General features: G+C 41.9%; 1 long non-coding RNA gene across 1 annotated transcript; it reads left to right on the top strand.

Annotated features, from left to right (window-relative positions):
* Positions 1–2,652: 2,652 nt before the first annotated feature.
* Positions 2,653–19,368, top strand: LOC121648612. Its single transcript, XR_006012008.1, has 3 exons — positions 2,653–2,894; positions 11,146–11,152; positions 19,358–19,368. It is a non-coding gene; the product is annotated as an uncharacterized LOC121648612 (long non-coding RNA).
* Positions 19,369–20,761: the final 1,393 nt, after the last annotated feature.

Consider the following 20,761-nt stretch of genomic DNA (forward strand, 5'->3'; position numbering starts at 1 on the left):
TGTCTTCCACATTTTGCGTTCTGCATAAGTTCAGTAGTTTTGTTTTGACATCAGTCTGACTGTGGCTGGGAAGAAGCTGTTGAAAAAGTGAGTCCTGCGAGTTTTGATACTGTCCGCTCTGCTGTGTCTGAGGTTGTACGTGCAGTGTTTGTGTCTGAGCAGAGGGTGAGGGGGATGAAGTGAGTCTCTGATGATTCCCTCTGCTCTTTTTTGACAGCGCTGCTCGTACATACAGTCCATGGAAGGAAGTTTTGTGCCTATAATCCTCTCCGCAGTCTTTATGACTCTTTGCAGAGCCTTCCTCTCTGCCTGTGTGGTGTTTCCATACCAGACAGTGATGCCTGCGGTGAGGATGCTCTCTATCAGTCCTCTGTAGGCCTGGGTGAGAGGGCGATGGTTCAGACCAGCTTTCCTGAGCAGCCTAATGAAATAAAGTCTTTTCTGGGCTTTTTTCACTGTGGCTGTGGTGTTATGAGTCCAGCTCAGGTCAGATGTTACCTGCAGTCCTAGGAATCTGTAGCTGTCTGCCCTCTCCACCTCAGTCCCGCTGATGAAAAGAGGCTGTAGAGAGGGAGGGTTCTTCCTGAAGTCCAGGCTTATTTCTTTCGTCTTGTCTGTGTTGAGGATGAGGTCATTCTCCTCTCCATAGACAGCGATATTGTTGACCAGGGCCCTGTATCCTGACTCGTCTCCCGCCTTGATGAGGCCCAGGATAGTGATGTCATCAGCATATTTGATGATGATGGTACTGTCCTGGGTGGAGACACAGTCATGTGTATACAGGGTGAAGAGTTTGGGGCTGAGGCAGCAGCCCTGTGGAGATCCCGTGCTGACTGTGAGCTTAGCAGACACCCGCCCTCCCATCTTCACCACCTGTGGTCTTTCAGTCAGAAAGTCCAGAATCCAGTTGCAGGTGGGAGTAGGGACTCCAAGGTCTGCCAGCTTCTCGATCAGCCTGCCTGGGCGGATGGTGTTAAATGCAGAACTGTAGTCCAGGAAGAGCATCCTGGCATATGTCCTGCTGCTCTCCAGGTGCTGCAGGATGTAGTGAAGGGCTATTGCCACCGCGTCGTCCACTGATCGGTTGGGGCGATAAGCAAACTGGAAGGGGTCGATAGTGTCCAGGACTATATTGTTAATGTGGGTGAGGACGAGCTTTTCTAAGCACTTCATAGCAACTGGTGTTAGTGCCACTGGCCTGAAGTCGTTTAAGTTTAGTGTGTCAGGTCTTTTGGGGACTGGTATGATAGTGGACGTTTTGAAAATACGGGGGACAACAGCCTGGGATAATGACATGTTGAAGATGTCAGCATACACACCGGCTAGCTGTTCACCACAGGCCTTCCGTACTCTTGGAGGCACTCCATCTGGTCCCACCGCCTTGTGGGGATTTACATTCTTTAGGGCCTTCAGTACCTGGGTGTGTGTGACCTGGAAGACCGTGTCCGTGGGGTTACAGACGACTTTTGAGGGCGAGTCTGTGTTCAGCCTGTCGAACCTGGCGTAAAAGGTGTTCAGGCTGTCTGGGAGAGTAGTGTCCCTGGGGTCTGTTTTGGGTGTGGTCCTTCTGTAGTTTGTGACAGCCTGGATTCCCTGCCACATTCTTCGTGTGTTATGGTTGAGGTGGTAGCCTCCAAGTTTTTGGGAGTAAGCCCTTTTTGCTGCCCTGATGGACCTCTGCAGCTCGTACCGGGCTCTCTTGTACTCCCCGTGATCTCCTGACTTGAAGGCCTCCCGCCTCGCCCTTATTTTCTGTTTTATGTCCCCATTGAACAAGGGTTTTTGGTTGGGGAACATACACACAGTCCTGGGGGGTGCACAGATGGACGTGCACCATCTGATGTAGTCGCTAACAGCCTCTGTGTATTCATGGAGGTCGTTTGTGGCCTCTTTGAAGGTGCTCCAGCCTGTGGCCTCTAAGCAGCCCTGCAGGCTAGCTTGTGCACTGTCAGTCCAGGTGTTAATGGTCCTGACTGTGACTGGTGTTGACTTGAGCCTTTTGTTATAGGCACACGTTGACGAGTGACATCACGCCCACTTGCTCTTTGACCCAGTTTCCAGTTGGAGGGCAAAAAGCCGGTGCCCTCCACTGTCAGAAGACGTGAAGTTGACAGCAAGTTACGCTAAATCTAAATCTCGCCCTGAAATATTATTAAATCAGTATGGTTAACACATGTAGCGCTGTAGGCTGCACAAATAGACGAAAGAAGGATAGTCATGTCAAATTTAATAGGTTTCCAGTGGATGTAAAACGCCGAAAGCAGTGGATAACAGCCATGAGGAGAATGCGACTGGATATGAATTCTTACTCTGCTTTGCATGTGCAGTGGGCAGACACTACGCAGCCTTTTAATTTTTCCAAGCAGATCCACACCTGATGCTTCCGTTTCTTGTCGGTTATCTTCTGCGATGGCATTATGGCACACTTTAAGAAACACACTACGTTCAAGCGTTCATTGCTGTGGTACAATATCTGCCCCACATGTCCAGACACAAAGAAGTTATGGCCATGTAGTGACTTGTATGCCTTCATCGCCTCTGCTGTATAAATTCCTGGCGTGTTAATGAGGTAGTTGTAGATATCGCCATACTGAACTGGCGGTCATTTCTGAGGACTGCCAACCCATAGATCGTCAGCTATTTTAAATGGGTCTGTAAGCTTTTTGCTAAATACAGTTAGCTTTACACTGTACCTTTCGCGGTCATCTGCACAAAGATGATCTAAATTAGTAATACCTAAATCTTTAGTTTTCATTATGTGAACAGATTTGGTCAAAATGACGATATACTTGTACACAACAATGTTTTGGTTATCACGAAAGCAGAGCTTTTTGCCCTCCAGCGTACTGCGCATGCGCGGGATTACCGTACGTAAATAATAACATTCAACGTGCGTATAGACTGGTTTGAGCCGGATCGCCAGGTGGTCAGATCTTCCAAAATGGGGTCGTGGTTCGGCTGAATAGGCGTCCTTAATGTTGCTGTAACAGTGATCCAGTGTTTTATTTCCCTGGTGGGGAAGTTCACAAATTGGTGCAGTTTTGGCCTTGTTTTTCGAAGATTACAGTGGTTGAAATCTCCTAAAATAATGAGAGCAGTGCCAGGATATGTATTTTCATGCTCACTGATCATGTCATGTGGCTCCCTCAGTGCAGCCTCCTCCTTGGCAGAGGGGGGGGGATGTACACAACACTCACAATATATTATTACTTTTTATGTGTGTGTTCTTGTTTGATATCACCTGTGTGCTTCTGCTAATAAAGGTTTTAATTCTTACTCTTAGCACTTATATTCATATTGTACTGATTTGAATAAAATTATTTCAGAGATATGATAAAATGTTCATTTACCTCCGACCCTTCATGTCCAGGTGCTCCTATGTCACCAGTGGTTCCTGGTGGACCCTAAAAAAATCCAACACCAAATATTTTTTTCTGTGTGTGAGCATTATGAGGAAAAAAGGAACACCATTAATCCTCACCACTAGTCCTTTAAAACCTCTCACTCCATCATGTCCAGAGTCTCCCTGATTAAGAAGAAGTGAGGTACTTCAGTGAGGGAAACAAAGATATTATAAGAGCAAAATAACAACACACATGCCCTCACCTCAGGCCCCGGTGGTCCAGGAAGCCCCTGTGCCCCTCTTCTACCGGAATGACCCTAATAACAAAACAGTCAAATAGGACATCAAGTCAAGAAGAATCAGAGCCACATTTTATTCAGAAAGCTCTTGATATACGAAGGACAGCAAGGACGTTTGAGAAAGACAAATAATGATGATAAAGTGACTAAAAATGCCCCGATCCACAAATCAGGAAGAAATGAGAGTCAGAAATAAGGCCAGGTATGAATTATCAACAATATGGATGAAAAAAAGGACTGAATATACTAAAAGTTAAAAGCAAAATACAAAAGTTATCATCACTTCCTGTGGTTTCTGTTATGTTTTTGCTGTGTGTGATTTAGTAAATCAACGAGTGTGGTCACTCCGTGCCGCTCTGTGCATCCTGCTGCAGATTTGGTGGAAAATAACTAAACTCATTACCAAGTTTAATTATTTTTTTTTAGCAACTATAGAAGGAAAAAACACTCAAACATGATTCAAATCCAGATGTCCCAGCTTTCTGCCAGCACTTAAATGCACCATGAATGTGTAGGACTGAGAAGTTGTGAGTTGTGTGCATTTCTGGCCACACGTGGACACAAATTTAACAATCTGTATCACACAAAGCTTTCTGAACATGAACATGATCACATCTGTGGGGTTGAGGATAAACAAAAAAAACAAAACTGAAATGTTAGTGCAGTTTGTGTAAAGTTATTTTATGTGTTCAGATTTCTTTATGATTGTGTGTGGATTTGCAAGTAACCAGAGTTACTCAGTGTTCTACACATTTATAGGTCATGTAATACACATCAATAACAGATATTCAACTAATTTCACTCTAAGCGTCCAGTAGTTTTAATGTGCCTCAGAAACTGCTCCACAACATCCATCCTCATCTTCTTCTTCCCCTGTTAGTCGTTCATTTCCACCAGCCACTCTCTGCCCAGCATACAGATTCATTTCTTATTTCTAATTCAGACTCCAAAATATCTCTAGTCTGCTTGCTGCATGTAGCCCATCATGTAACTAAACTGGCCAGTTTGTGGTACATTAAGGAAATGACCATTACAACGTTAACAAATGGCACTGAAGGAACAACTGATCCACCTACCAAGTTACACAAGAGAAACAAAAGAAAGGAAAAGGTGGTGAAATCCTGATATTTATCACTGATTCCGTTGCTCAGGTTAAAATCCAGATCTTGAAGTAATATTCTGGCTGAAACTTACAGAAAATAAAGCAGAGCTCTCCCAGTGGACTGGAAGGTGAGTAACTCATTTCTAAAGCGAAGGTGTTCAGGTGACTAAATGCATGTAAATGTTCCTGCGTTCGATCACCAGACTTACCGGAGGGCCGAGAGGTCCGTCTTCTCCTGGTTCTCCTTTAGATCCCTGGAAAACACACAGACATCATGCAGGAGAAATCACTGGTCCATACAGCTCTGATGCCAACATACAAATCAACATAACATCGTTTTAATATTTATTTCATATCAGGGTGGTTTAAACATTCCTACAATGAATGAATGTTTTCAAGTACTAGTTCTGGTTGGATTAACTGAACTTTGGTTGAGGTTTAATTCCTGTATGTGACCACCTGGGGGTGATGTAGTCAAACCTTTTAGATTTGTGTGGCTGATAAAACCAGAAAAAAATAGAGAAAATAGAAGAAAAGTTAACATCAGTTTTCTCTCTGACCTTTCCTCCAGGTCCCCCTCTGTCTCCACTGGATCCAGGTCCACCAGGGAAACCCTGCAAGTCAGGAGAAACACTGAAGTCCATCTTCTTGTTGGTTAGATTTATCTTCTTTATTTCAGGACAAGGTTGCTTCTCACATCACACATGACTGACTTCAGTCATTTTCCATTTGGAGATGATCCGCTTCATTACTAAAAGATCACTTCCACGTTAAGGTGGAACGACAGTCAAAACTTTTCAACTTTGTCCAGAAGCAACCATCACCTGCTGATTTAACAAGTTCACCTCTAACATTTCCTCCCTCACCTGTGTGGTTCAGTACTAGGTCCATATTTTCGTTCTACATACTTCTTTTAGGTGGCATAACTTCTAAGCCAATGACATTCAGCTGTTTTTGTCTTTTAAGCCTCATCAGCTGGACATGCTGACAGGTTAGTGACTGGCTTCCTACCAAAGATTTGGTTTTACACACAAACTAAACAGACCAGAGGCCTGCACTACAAAGCCTTTCCCGTATCGAGGTAACTTCAGGGCTAACTCCGGGTTTTCTGTAAAGAACTCAGTGGAAACTAGAAGCACTCAGAGAGTACAAGCATCCACCAAGCCATTTTATTTTTTAAATTTATTTATATTCTTTTCCCAGTGATCAAGGCCATTATTTTTGAGTAAGAAGCTCTAATGGCAAAATTGTCCCTATTCCCATAGTAAAGAATCCTTTGAAAAATTCTTGGATCCAGGCGGTGATCCAGATTGTTCCCAAAATCTAATCACTTGTTCCGTGGAGCTCAACAGCTGCAGGCCAGTAGTTCTGTCGTCTCAGGTGATGAAGACACTGGAGAGACTGGTCTTCATCCACCTGAGTCTGCTGGTGAGCCCCTTCAGGGACCCGCTGCTGTTCACTTTCCAGCCTGACATCGGGGTGTATGATGCTGCCATCTACCTCCTTCACAACTCCCTTACTCATCTGGAGAAGGCTGGAAGCACTGTGAGAACCATGTTCTTTGATTTCTCCAGTGCATTCAGCACCATCCAGCCCAAGCTGCTGGGGGACAAGCTGCAGCTAGCTGGGGTGGAGCATCAGCTCACTACATCGATTTTGGACTAACTCACTAACAGACCACAGTTTGTGAGGGTGCAGGGACCTGAGTCGGGTCGGCTTCTCTGCAGCACTGGTGCTCCACAGGGAACGGTTCTGACTCCTTTCCTGTTCACCCTCTACACTGCAGACTTTTCATACAATACACCATCATGTCATCTCCAGAAGTTTTCTGGCCACTCTGCTGTAGGCCTATCATCAGATAGGGATGAGAGTATCAAGGACTTATAAGGGTCTTTGTGGACTGGTGCCTATGGAATAACCTCCAGATCAACGGCAGTAAAACCAAGGAGCTGGTGGTGGATTTCCGCAGGCGTAGCCACTCTCCGCCTGCACCGGTGAGCATCCAGGGAACGGACATTGACACTGAAGTCCTACAAGTACCGACTGTTCACCTAAATGTCGATCTGGACTGGTCAGACAACACCAATGCCCTAGACGGGCAACAGCAGATTGTTCCTGCTCAGGAGGCTGAGGTCTTTTGGAGTGCAGGGACCACTACTCAGGAACTTTTATGACTCTGTGGTGGCATCAGCCATCTTTTATGGAATTGTCTGCTGGGCCAGCAGCATCATGGACAGGGACAAGACGAGAATGGACGGTCTGGTGAGGAGGGCCGGCTCTGTCCTGGGATGCCCCCTGGACTCAGTGGAGGTGGTGGGAAACGGGAGGATGATGACTAAGCTGTCCTCCCTGTTAAACAACATGTCCCACCCTCAACAGGACACTGGCAGCACTGGGCAGCTCCTCCAGGGACCGGCTGCTCCATCCACGGTGTGAAGGAGAGGTACCGCAGGTCCTTCCTGCCTGCTGCTGTCAAAATGTACAATAAAGAAAATGCCAGCTTGTCTGCAGACAAATAAACAAATAACTAACATCTGGCCTCTTGAACAATACACTCCAGCTCACTATTCATTTCACTGTTCTGCTGTTTCCACCTTTTCTACTTGGGATATTAAATATTCTTATATGTATTCTCACACATATCCTCTCTCTGTACCGTGTACAGGTAACGTCATAATTAAAGTTATAATTATTTGATCTTTTTCAGATTTTATGCTAAGTATCTTACTTTCTTATTTTTTATCTTGCATGTCCTACTATTTATTTTTCGGTGTCTTGCTGCAGTTATACTGTGAATCCCTGCTGTGGGACTAATAAAGGAATCAGAATCTGAATTATTCCATTTCTGAGAGTTCTTTAAAAAATTAATCAAAATCCATTCATAACTTTTTGAGTTATGTTGCTGACAGACAGACAAACAAACACCACCGAATACATGATCTCCACCTTGGCGGAGGTAATAAATATAAAGGAAAGTGAGGAAGCTTTGTCGTGACTCTTAATGAAAACAAAGCAGGAACAGCTCCTTGTTTAGATGTACGGTGGATTTACTGGTGTTTAAAGCCACATGTCAAGAAGAAAGAAGACAAGCTCATCCTCTGTTTCCGGGTTACTTTCTTGTTCATTAGAATTCTAAGAGCACAGTTGGCTTTGGAAACACAACAAAGATCAGATTTACTGAACTAAACCGCACCAAACCGTGCCGTACTGAGCCGGATCTGCTGGTGGAAACTGGCTTTTGTGATACTGAAGATCCAGAGTTGAAGTTAGCCACTGATCCGTATCCATGTTAGACATAAACAGAAACACTTGTATGTTAGTCTTCTTCCTGACTTCACAGTTTTACCATAAACTACCTGATTTAAATAAAATTCCCACCTCATCACCATTTAGCCCTTGTGAGCCCTCTTCTCCTTGAAAACCTCTGGGACCCTGATGGAAAAGTCAAAAAGATGCAGATTATCAAATGATCCAGACATGAAACCATAAAGTGGATTGTTGTCCAATACTGTTGGGAATCTTGGTAGTTCTCACCTGGATCCCATAAAGTCCTGGTAGACCTTGATGCCCATTCAGTCCTGGACTGCCGTCCCTGCCCTGCTTGCCTGCCCTGCCAGGGATGCCCTTAGGTCCAGGAGATCCCTGTACAGTCCAGGTAGATGATATTTATATAGCTGCACTTTTTATCCTCAGTGTAGCACATCCAGTTTATAAAAACTCCTTAATGTGCTGCACTGCCTCAGCGAGTGTTTTAGTCTGGTTTGATGCTCTCACCTCCGATCTGGTCTGCTCTTTTACGGCTCGACACAGAAGATGGAAATGAGGATGGATGGACAGTTTCGTCTGTCTCCTGCATCATTTACATGCATAATTGTTGCGTTTTCTGGGGCCTTGTGGATCCATCGTTTAATGCAGCAAATGGAGCAATATCACCGGAAACTGCAGGGGCAGTGTGGAGCAGTATAGCATGCAACCAGCGAGCAACAAACCAGAGAAGAAGAGAAACAGGAGGCGGAGGAGGAGGAAGGAGGAGATGAGGACAACATTTCTAGAGATGGCAGGAGCTTTTAAAGAAAGGCTGTGTGAGTGTGTCGGGCGGTTGCAAACAACTTTATAGCGGTGCATTATAGCCACCAATCGGTGTCAGAGACTGACGTCAGAACGAGGGTGTGCACTCTGCCCACTAGTGGATGAACTGACTTCATAACCATGTTAACGTAAAAGACGCATGGAAGTCCTGTTATGTACGTCAGGGAGCATAAATGACCCTTTAGTGATTATTTCTTTGTGGTGTCTCATGCATTTTACTGTTGCTGGTTGTTTTGAAGTCATCATGTGATGGCTGCTGAAAGCTGCATGTCGTTGGGCCTCTGCTGGCTCGTATGTTTTAATCAGTGTGTGAAATATTGACCGGGTGCTGGTCAGACAGTAAACAGGAGAAAGTTAAGCTAGACGGTCAATAGTATGCTGATTTTTAAATGCAGTGTGACAAGCAGGGCATCGGCCATGTAGGCGACCACGTGGGGCACCACACACTGGAAGAGGTGCCGCTCTGACACGTTTCCTTGTGCTCCTTTTAAAATAAAAGGTGAATAGATAAAAAAAAAGTATTAATAGCGCCCCCCCAACAGTTTTCTTACACTGTGCACCGCGAGAGAGGGACGGGCCAAGTTACTGGGGCCGTATCTCGGTTAGCAGTTAAGACATCAACCACTCGCCAAGCGCTCAGCAGCAGCTTTCAGAAAATTTGGAAAAGAGGAAGGTTTAGTCTGCAGCTCCATGTTTGCTTGTAACGTACAGTAATGGATAAATCTGCTTTTCATCTGTCCAGCTGAAGCTTACTGAAGCTGCTGCTGAGGAACTTTTACTTATATCTCCACCACTCACTGAACATAGGGCTGGGCGATATGAACCAGATTTCATATCGCGATGTTTTACCTGAATCACTATACGATATATATACACAGAAGTAACCAAAGAGGCATTTCTAATTTACAGCTGTAAGTGCTAAATGCTCTTTTATTAAGAATCATCAGCACATGTGCATTAAAACAAGTGACTGAAATTAAAATAGCTGTGTATTAAATTAAATGTTCCTAAAACCAAATGAGTGAAAAAAACTTTTTCATGACCATAACAAAAGTGCAATTGTGCAAAATGCAAAAAGATGTTACAGAAACTCTCTTTTGTTTTCACATTTACCATTTCTCCTCTCGATCCTGGACTCTCCCTGTTCCCCGGATGTCCTGGAATACCCTTTAAAAAGAAAAAATTTAAAACTCTTCATACAGCAAGGTTAATGTTAAAAGTGAGTAAAAGAAAGCAGCACATGCAAAATCTGTAAGAAATCACATTATAGAGAATCAACTTCTAAAATAACTTGTTTGCAGATTTCAGTAAACTCACTGGAGGACCGGGTGGACCCATTTCCCCCGTGGGTCCAGGTGGGCCAGGCACCACCTGAGAGCAAAGATTAAAATAAGCCATTGTCTTGGAAGGAGCACATTGAAATGATCTGTACTAAAAAAAAAACAAACAACAAAAAAAAAGATCTATTTCCTTTGTTTAGGCCTTTTGGGGCAAATAAGCAAGTTCTTCTGCTGTGTTTTACATCTGCTGTCATGTGTGTCCTTCAGGACTGTAATTCTATCTTGTATAAAGGTTTATTCGTAGTGGAAAGATTAAAACTACAACAACAAATAAAGAGTATGCTCAGAGATCTTAGGACAACCTTTACACTCGCTCTATGACAAGACCGGGTTCCAAAGTTCAATAAAGTAAGACCGAAAAACTCTTTTACCCATCAGTCAATTTTAAAACTAAGCTTACAATTTTGAGGAACCCAGTGTGTGTGTGTGTGTGTTTGTAGTCCATGACATGTTGTGTTTAAGTGAGCAAATTTCATGTGTGTACTGTTTAAGGTTTGTTCTGTGTGAAACATTTTGCTGATGTGACGCTGAACAAATTTCAGACGTGTGTCTGACAACAAAGGTTTATCGTATTATATTAACTCAGTCTTAAAAACTCAGGTCCAGTCTAAACACTGAGGTACTTACTGGCCAGCCAGCTCTGACCATCTGGTAGAAAGTTGATCTCTGGAAAAATGAGTCATGACAGAACAGAAAATTAGGTTCACAGGTAAACATCGAACACAGAAATGGCTTGAGTGTAATAAATACAAGGTAATAACATTGGAAATGAAATAGTAATGTCATAACATGAAAAACATGTTTATTCACATAAAGAAATAATAAAAAATAAATTAAAAAAGAAGTGTTTCACTTCTCGAACATCAGCAGTGATCTTAAAGCCCATCAGGTCATTTCCAAACCACCTGGAGTTCATCGTTCCACAGAGAGAAAACGCTCAGGACAGCTGCTGTTTGCTGAGAGTTACATTAGCTATTAGGTGATTATAAATTTGAAGGACAGTTGTTAATATTCAATAAAATTATTGATGGCCATATTAATCACGAGGCCCCACCAGGAAGAGTCTCTTGGAAACTAATAACTACACACACTCTCAGAAAAGTCAGTAAAAAAGGAGCAACTACACGTAAACATGGAATTTCCTGTTGTAACTTGTCCCAGTAGTTTAACTGTAATTTTATTTGTGCTTTGCACCTTGCGAACAAGAACTCTTCTAAAAACCAGACATATCCAGAGTCCTGTGTTCTGGAGTCATGTGAGATCAGTTTTCTACTCTCAAAATTCAACAATGAAGTTTGAGGTAAATCTCCTGATTCACAGTAGAAACCTCAAAGGCTCATGGGAAACCCATATTCAGCAGGAACTGAACATCTTGTCATTGTTACCCTCTTAGTTAGTTATGTGCTTTACTGCCTGTGTTATGTTTACATCTAGACAATGTTGTTGGGATGTTCTGGTCTGTGTTATGGACGGTTCTGGTCTGTTTTATGGACTGTTCTGGTCTGTTTTATGGACTGTTCTGGTCTGTGTTATGGACGGTTCTGGTCTGTGTTATGGACGGTTCTGGTCTGTGTTATGGACTGTTCTGGTCTGTTTTATGGTAAAGATGGAACCATGAGTGTGATGGAGACTACAGGGAAAGGCAGCCACCACCACTAGCTCTGGATTATGTATTTTGCTGTGAATATAAATGATGCTTGATAAGTACTTAACAAATTATCTAGAATATAGAGATGGGATTTATGGCTCTTTGAAGGGAGCCGGATCTTGAGGAGCCGTTCCTTTCACAGAGCCATTCAAAAGACTGGCTCGTTCTTACAATATCTTACAAAATTTCACAATATATAAGAATGACAAACAATCAAAATATGTACCTATATAAAATATACTATACAAGATTAAAAAATTATAAGAAAAAATATAGATTAAAAAAAGGATAAACCTGAGGAGTCAGTGCAAATTCTAGTAAATGTTTTGGATAGAACTCACAGTATTTGTTTCTCTGCCCATTGATGCTTCTCATGAATGAAGAGTGTTGGACATCAGAATTCTATGATGTCACAAATGTGATGAAGGCAGTGTGGAAAATTTGTATATAAAAAGAATGGCTCACAAATGAATGACTCACAGCTGTGACTTGATTCCCATTGGTCATTTAAAAGAGATGTTCAAAAGAATCGATTCGTTGATGAACGTCACATCTCTATTTGAATACACTTAATCCAATCATTTGTAACTAACTGAAGCAAACATTGTTCCCCGAATGCAACAGTGCACCAACTGTGAAAGTAAAAATCTTCCATTTTTGGATTAACGGACATATCTGCACAGCTAACAGTGAAATGTCCCGGTAATTCTCTGTTAGGATTTTTTTTATATTGATTGGGTGTTGCATTGATATCAGTTTTTAGGGTCTATAGATCTGTGTGTCAGTCTGGGAAGGGTTATCAGGTCATTTCTATACTATCTGTAGTTCATCTGAAAAGGAATATTACTTACAAGTAGAAAACATTCAAGACAGCTGCTGATATTCCAGGAGTAACAATCCCAGCAAGTTCAGACCAAGATCAGACTGTGGAAAAACCTGAGAGCAACATTTCAGACCCTCCAGGCCTCAGTTGGCATGATAAATGTTGCATTTTTGGTATCAGACAGTCAGTCTGGTCTGAGGACAAATTAGAGAACCAACGATTCCTCATGGAAAGCTCCAACTGGTCTTCACTGTGGCTGTTTTCATTTGGACCTACCATACAATCAGTCCTATCCTCCTCAGGGTTCTTCCACACATAGACACCAGGAAGTCCTGGAGGTCCTGGGGGTCCTGGATCCCCTTGTCTCCCATCGAGCCCTGTAATTCCTTGATCCCCCTGCAGGAAAGAACAGAAGTATTGACTGGAAGTAAAACACATGAAGTTTCTTGGTTAGATGAGTAGTAGGTAGATCAGAAGAAAAATAAAAAGCCTCCATAACAGTCATGTGTGCCTGGTTTGGTTTGTTCAGGATTGTATGGTACAGTTTTCAGGCTGTTCTGGACCAAACAACTGGACCAAAGCAGCTTGAAGAGTAGGGTCTACATCATTTCGTGTGAACCTGCTTTCCTGTTCTAAACCTACCTCCTGAAACCTGAACAAGAATTTTAAACCTGAACCTGAATCTAAATCACTTTTATGCTGTTTGTGTTTCTCAGTCACGATTAATAACAAATGATAAAGTTTTGTTCTAGAAGTTTCAGAAATGAAAACCAGGTGAGTTCCTGCTGAAAAACCAATCTAAGTTTATCCTGCTACATGAAGCAGGATGAGCTCATCTTACCATATTCCCATTACACTGCTGCACACTCACCTTGTTGCCTTTAAATCCAATATGGCCGTCTCGGCCCGCACATCCCTGTAACAAAATGTCACAGAGCTATTTTAATACACGAAGAGCATCCAGCTTCATGGGAACAACTGGCATCATGAGCACAGTGACCATCTGTGGTCACTCAAACACTTTATCAAGACAATGTTTTTAGAAAACAAACAAATATCTGGTATCACATCTATAAGTTATAATATTATTAACACAAATGTGGAATTAAAACAGCATTTTGTTCACAAACCCAGATTAACCCTCATTTCAGCTCACATCCAACATACGGGTCTGTTAAAGATTGTGGAGGAATGGAATTATTCATCTTCTGGACTACAGGACAGCTTTTGTCTCTTAGATTTTCTAACACGAACTTGAATGTATTTTGATAAGCTGTAAATTTTAAAGCAGTGGCTTCCCTGTGTGTGTGTTCCCCATGTGCCATAATTTATATGATAAGTAGATTGGGATTATTTTCTACCTGAAGGAAAAATGAGCATTGTGTTATTTGGAGTCACATGGCAGAGCAGCTGAACTAAATCTCTCTGGTTTGGGAAATCAATTCTTAGATTTCTTCTTCTGGTTCATGTCAGTTGTTAGTTCTTCTCAATGTTTTAGACATCATTAGCCTTGAGGCTCGTACACCTTTTTCAACTGGCAGCGTCGTCGTAGAGACGCACATCATGCAGAACAAAGACTAACCTTGTTTTCTATTACGATCTAATGCATAAACTGTGAACGTAGAGGGTTCTTATTCTAACTGATGACTAATTCATGACATTCTTACCCTTCTTCCCCATGGTCCGGCTGCCCCAGCCGAGCCTCTACGAATCCGGTATGGTTTCTGGTCAGATCCTTGAATGATGTTTTTCCATCTGCCAGCAAGTAAAGATGGGTTTACCAAGGTTTGAAAATTTGGAGATGGCCAGACGTCATAAACTCTTCTGTCTGGTGACACAGTGTGAGGTTCATGAACCAGGACAAAGCCGAGGCTTTGGCTGGCAGCATCCTGAAGACTGGAGTCTGGAAGGTTTCCCTCGACCTGCTGATGCTGAAGGACACAGAAAGAAATAATACATGCGTCATTTTGGAAAGCTGATAGCAAAGTGGTTTTGTTTGGGTGGAAGATGCAACAGACGGGTTGGAACATTTTATGTAAGTGAAGTCATGCCAAGGAAAGTTGGAAAGTCTAACTATATGCTGCCTCTCTCACAATGTACTGAACGACCGTGTGGTTGAGGATTAGGGTGTAAATCTAGAGGGGGAAGGTGTAGAACGAAAGGAGAAGGGTGTAGATCTAGAGGAGGAGGTTGTAGATCTAGAGGAGGAGGTTGTAGATCTAGAGGAGGAAGGTGTAGATCTAGAGGAGGGAGGTGTAGATTGCATCAGGTGATGTTAACTAACTTGTTGCAGCTGAAAGGTAATAACCCATGCAGTAATTATAGGAGGCTTGTACATTTTTGCTTAGGTAAATCCTTTTTTTTGGCCAGGCAGTGTATGTTACAGTAACACACACTGTACAAGCATGTGATCTTCCTGTAAGGGGCAAACAGCACTGGTATTGATTTCAATGGCAAAGTACCACAAACTAATCTATCGTATCTACAGGAAAAATGTAGGTATTGTCCATGCCTAGTTTGTTTATTGAGATCCAGTTGCTTATTTCTACAAGATCTGGCAACACTGGCACAACAAGAAGGACACAGTTCTGGGGAGAGCAAGAAACCTAAGAATGCTGAAGCTTCGTTTACATAGCGTGGATGTAAGTTAAGATGTTAGATGCAGACAATTACAGCTGTGAAGAAGATATAATCAGTCATTACTCTGTGAACAGGAATATAAATGGAGTGTCCTAAAGGCTATGCAAGTCACATAAACATAATCTGGATATTATAAACTGCTATGGGGGTACACACATGGCCACTGGGTTGTCTTCAACAGAAAAGTTAACTTTGGTATTCACATTCTTTCCATATTCATGAACAGAAAATCATCAGAGAATACCTGAAAAGAGACAGTTAAAGAAACAATAAAGTAATCATTTTGGTCATTTTACATGTAATTACCCCAATAACCAACTGGCCAACTGGATAGTTCAGGTGGCAGGGCATCTGTCTCCCATGCAGGAGACCCGAGTTGGAATCCCACAGGGGACTTTAACACCTTCCAGTTGGGTCTTAGGCAAGACCCTTAACGCTGCTGTCTAACCACCTTCAGATGTAAATCACTTTGGAGAAAAGAGGCTGCTAAATGCCTGTAGACTAGAACAGAAAATGTAATAACTTCAGCCAATAATGTAATAATAAATAAATAGGTCTGCATTTCTCAGAAAAATAAGACTTTTTTTTTGCAAGTTTTGTGCCGTTTTCTAATCAAAAATAGGTCTAATTATGTTACTGACACGTTATGTTATTGGTTGCTGCAAACCACATTATGTGCTGGTACAAAGGAGCGTGCGTCATACGATCAATGAATGAAGCTTCACTGGTTGCAGTATTAAAGAATGTTAATCTAGCTCCAACATGTCAGCTACAAAGCTTAAATCACGACTCAGTCCAACCATCAGAGCGTTTATTCATACCACATGTAGCTGCATCCTTCTCTAGCTTGCTAACACCGACATTCTGCTCATCCTCTACAGCACATACCACCGCAGTCTGCTGTACACCCACAGTCACACCAACCTGGAGAGAATCCTGCAACCAAAGGCAGCTCAGCAGGCGGGTTAACGTCATCCACATGTCTGCTGCAGATGTGATGGACTGAAGCAGTCAGAGCAGAAGCTACAGCCTGTTCCCCTCCTCCACCTGTCCCTCAGAGTCCTCTAGGCTCCTGCTGCATGTTCCCTCAGCCTGGAGGATGTTGTGCTGGACCAGTGGTTCTCAAACTGGGGGTTGGGACCCCCAAGGGGTCGTGAGACAATTTCAGGGGGTTGCCAAAAATATATAGCCAAATGAAATTTGGGATTTTTACCAGGGCTGTCAAAATTAAACTATTAATGAAGAAACAAATCTTTAAAATTAGCATGTTCATTTTTTTAACACATTACTATACATCATATTAAAATCTGAATTTGACATTATCTCTGCTAGAGGAGCTGCACCAAAAAAAAAAAAAAAACAAAACCCTCTATCAAAGTTACTAGATCTTTTCCTCTTGCCATTGTGATAGAAAATGCACCCCATTGAAGACCTAATCTCCTGATACCCCTGCAGCAACTCCACTTTCCACATCTTCTTTCTCAAGCTGTTGCTTCACATTTGCAGGGTGGAGCTTTGCAACATGGTGTTGCCTCAGCTTGTGAAAACTGGTCACAATCAACGACATGAGGCTGAAGTGATGGTCATCAATCCTCATCCCGAGTTTCAACAAGATGGTGGCGAAGATCAAACACACGCTATGTTGGCTCTGACAGCAAGGCTGACCAAAGACACGGTGCACTGATGTGCTGCAGATGACATGTTAGCAGAGCTCTGCGGCGCAGGTCAAACTTTTCAATTTTCCTCATTACCTAAAGTGTGATCTACTTAGCTCTTTCAATCTGTCTACCACTTAATTTAAGTTAAATTTACTTTCTTTGTCCTTATACTGAAAATATATGAAGTAGTTGTCAGGTGCTGGAATGCATGTAGAGTGGAAATAGAAATGTCAGCGTCATGTTTTTGTCACATGCATTTGGCCCTAAAACAAAATTCCCCAACATCAAAATATGTGTAACAACAGCTGACCAGAACTGGTTTAAGGTAACTCTTTATTTTACTAATAGTTTAATCCTAAAGTATCATATTAGATATTAGATAATAATATCTAATCTACTGGCAGATAATATATTAAAGTTTACCTTTTGGAAATAAATTATAAAAAAAAAAGACATTTTTCATCATGTTCTAATAATATAAAATGCACTAACTAGTATGTACCATTTAAAAGATGAAAATAGAATTTTAAAAATTAAACAAAACTGATGAAATAACTTTTAAAAAGTGTCTCATACTGTCACATGTCAGGCAGGGAGGTCTCTGAGACCAAGCGGCTGAATAAACAGAATTTAATTTATGATGTTTTCTAAGCAATAGGAAATCCAGGATAGTGTTGTGATCACATGATCATATCATCCTTTACTTTTCTTTCTATCATTCTTTTTAACGCTCACTATGCAAACTTTTCTTTCTTTTGTTTTCTCAGAGAGTCGGCAGCTGTGGGCTGCCTGCTGCCGGTACCGTACACGTAGAACATCCGTTTTTCACAACAACAGCCCAATGCCCAACCAGTCCCGACATGAGCTTCCAAGTTCACAGACAGCAGCTACAATCACACAAAAAACCTGGCTAGCTTCAGATCAATCTCAGAGCAGGTAGCTGTGTTATCTTTGTCTTCACATTACAACAGACAGTTCTTCATGTTCTGCTAGCTTCAACCTACTCACGCCTGCAGTGACAAGACTTCGTCTTTATTAAAATGACACAAACTAGTTTACTTTTTCTTTCTGCAACATGAAAACTGGAGCACTTGTAGCATCAAACCAACGGCTTTGCTTTCTTAACTCCATTCTTACCTTCAAGTTGGTCTTCTCAGAAAGAAGAAGAAAGTAAAGTAGATTCAGTAGAAGCTCCTCACACGGCGTGAAATCAGAGGCGAGTAATGAAACGTTGTGTGGCTCATTTAAAAAGGTTAGCTGGGGTTACTTGAATGTAATTTCTTAAGGAAATATTTTCATTTTTCATTTGAATAAAGTACACTGACCAGAAGCTAAAATAATCTTGTACAACACAAAATTAAGTTTTTATCATTAAACATTATATATCACATCTGGTTAATTTTTTTCAGTGTGGATCATAACAGATTTCTTTTAATTGCATTTTAATTGGACTACAATAAATTAGATTTGACTGTGTCTGTAAAAGTGCCTTAGATGATGTTGTGACTTGCTATAAATAAAGCTGAACTGAACTGAATTTAGGTGTTTTACACAGCAGGTGTCATTTCTGTGGATTAACTGTGGATGGTCCACATTTATTTCCAGAATCATTTCCCACTGAATCCAGTCAAACTTGCTTTTAACATTGAACTGATGAGCTAACATTAGCTAACATGCTAGCATTTTCCACAAGTTCTATAAAAACTGAACTATTAGGTAGTTACTGTAATTATTAAGTCAAAATGCATCCACAAATGTGGAAAATGTGCATTTATTAACAAAGCTGATTACAGAGATATAAACAAAACGATGGTTTTAGCTTCCATTTTATTATTTTATTTTTATACAAAGCACATGACCATCTGAATTACTTCATTATCTCCGGCACCACAAAAAGTTAATCATCTGTGTAGACAGTCGGTGTTCTCATTTAGGGTGTGTAAGGACAGCAAAACAAGGCCAAATCCACCCGGGGTGAGAATTTATCACAGCCAATGCTCCTGTCAGCATCTCCATGTGCTGATGAAATGTAAAATGTTTCAACTGAGTTTCAGTTAACTTTACTGCAGACACTTAACCCCTTGAAGCCTGGTGTCACAGATTTGCGACAAACCACTACTCTTTATTTTATTTTAGTTCTTTGAATCTATTTTATATGCATTTGCTTTAATTCATTCATATTTATGTATGTTGATTGTTATTCATTTATTTAATATTTATGTAGCACCCGTACGGCCACTCTTTAGGGTGAGAAGGGTGGGTGCTTGGGTTCGTTATATGTAAAGGTGGATACCACGAAGGTGCACCTAGTAAGTGGATATTTCCAAATTTAAATGTCAAACCAGTATTATGCAGAGTAGTCCTATGTAAGAAAGATATGACCCAGAGATGACCTAACTTTAGGCAAACTGTAAGGCCTTAGTTTTAATAAACAATAATTTGGCAAAAATAAATATTAAACCCCCAGAAACAAAATACAAATCACCAAATAGATGTACAGAATAAAACAAAAAAACATATAATACTCCCCAAACAAATCAAAACCCCTACAGATTAGATGTAAACCTTGTTAGTTTCAATGTATTTTTCCTCATCCAAAACCACAATATTGTACTCTTAGCTCAATACGCCAACACACAGAACAATACTCAAACAACAGTAGTGAACAAGCGCGCGAACAGTCTCCTTATTTAGCGGTGGTGGTGGGCCCACACACACACACACACACACACACACACACACACACACACACACACACACACACACAGTCAAGGTTACTCACGGCTCCTCGTTAACTCACGGATCCACGGACTCAAAGGGAAAAACGTTGCAGGCCTGTTACTCTTTCAAAACATTGAGTGCGTTGAGATATCAAGATCCCGGACGTTGGAAGGCGACACAGTGCAGCTAACCTAGCTATAGCACCTCGTGGCTCGCTGGTAGCCTCCTCCGCTCACTTGTCCTCCTGTCCGGCTCTCCAGTCTTCGCTTGAGTCTCTCAACTCGTAAACGTACGAGCTTTCGGTCCTCTTCACCAACCTCTCTTGCGGGACACACACCGGGCCTCTTTCCGCTGAGGAGCAAGAGCCTCCGCGCTCCAACTCCGCTGTTTTTTTCCCGAGTCACCTCAACCCGAGTCTCTCCCGCCTTTGTCTGCTTTCCCGAACTTTCCCTTACCCCCTCGCATGTCATTAGTCCCGCCCACTTGCGCCCTGCCCGCAAATCACCAGACACAGCGCTGATTGACAACATACAAGGACCAATGGAAATTACAGGAAAGGAAAACAACACTTAAGTACATTTACAACCTTCTGTTGCTGAATAAAAACTGTAGTGAAATAATCTTATAACACTATCTTATACCTCTATAAATTTAAAGTAATCTCCTGTACTTTTATTGAATGTTTTGTAAATATGTCAACAATATAAACAATAAAAAGTAAATAAACGTTTACTTTAGAATATTTGAGTTACTAATTAAACTTGATAAAGGATTCACATTAACTCCTTAGATACCAAAGACCCACTGCATTGTGTTTTAACCCTATAACTGCCACAGGGCTACACCCTCCCCCTTCTAGAAGATTTTGATGTCCCCATCAAAATAACACAAGACTCTAATAGTCTTGTGACTAAGGGAAGAGTTTGAGTTAGAGCAAGTGACACATAATGACATGGGGTGGCACCAGAGAGTTTGGCAAGGACTGCTCCTGGAATCTCTGTAGGTTCCACTTCCCACCAGCGCTCCATGGCTGAGAACTGTCACAGGATGTTCAGAGGGTTTGCCGAGTTCATCGTAGCTCAGCCGAACTACCGGTCG

This window comes from Melanotaenia boesemani, chromosome 11 (genome assembly GCF_017639745.1).
Source record: "Melanotaenia boesemani isolate fMelBoe1 chromosome 11, fMelBoe1.pri, whole genome shotgun sequence".
NCBI lineage: Eukaryota > Metazoa > Chordata > Actinopteri > Atheriniformes > Melanotaeniidae > Melanotaenia > Melanotaenia boesemani.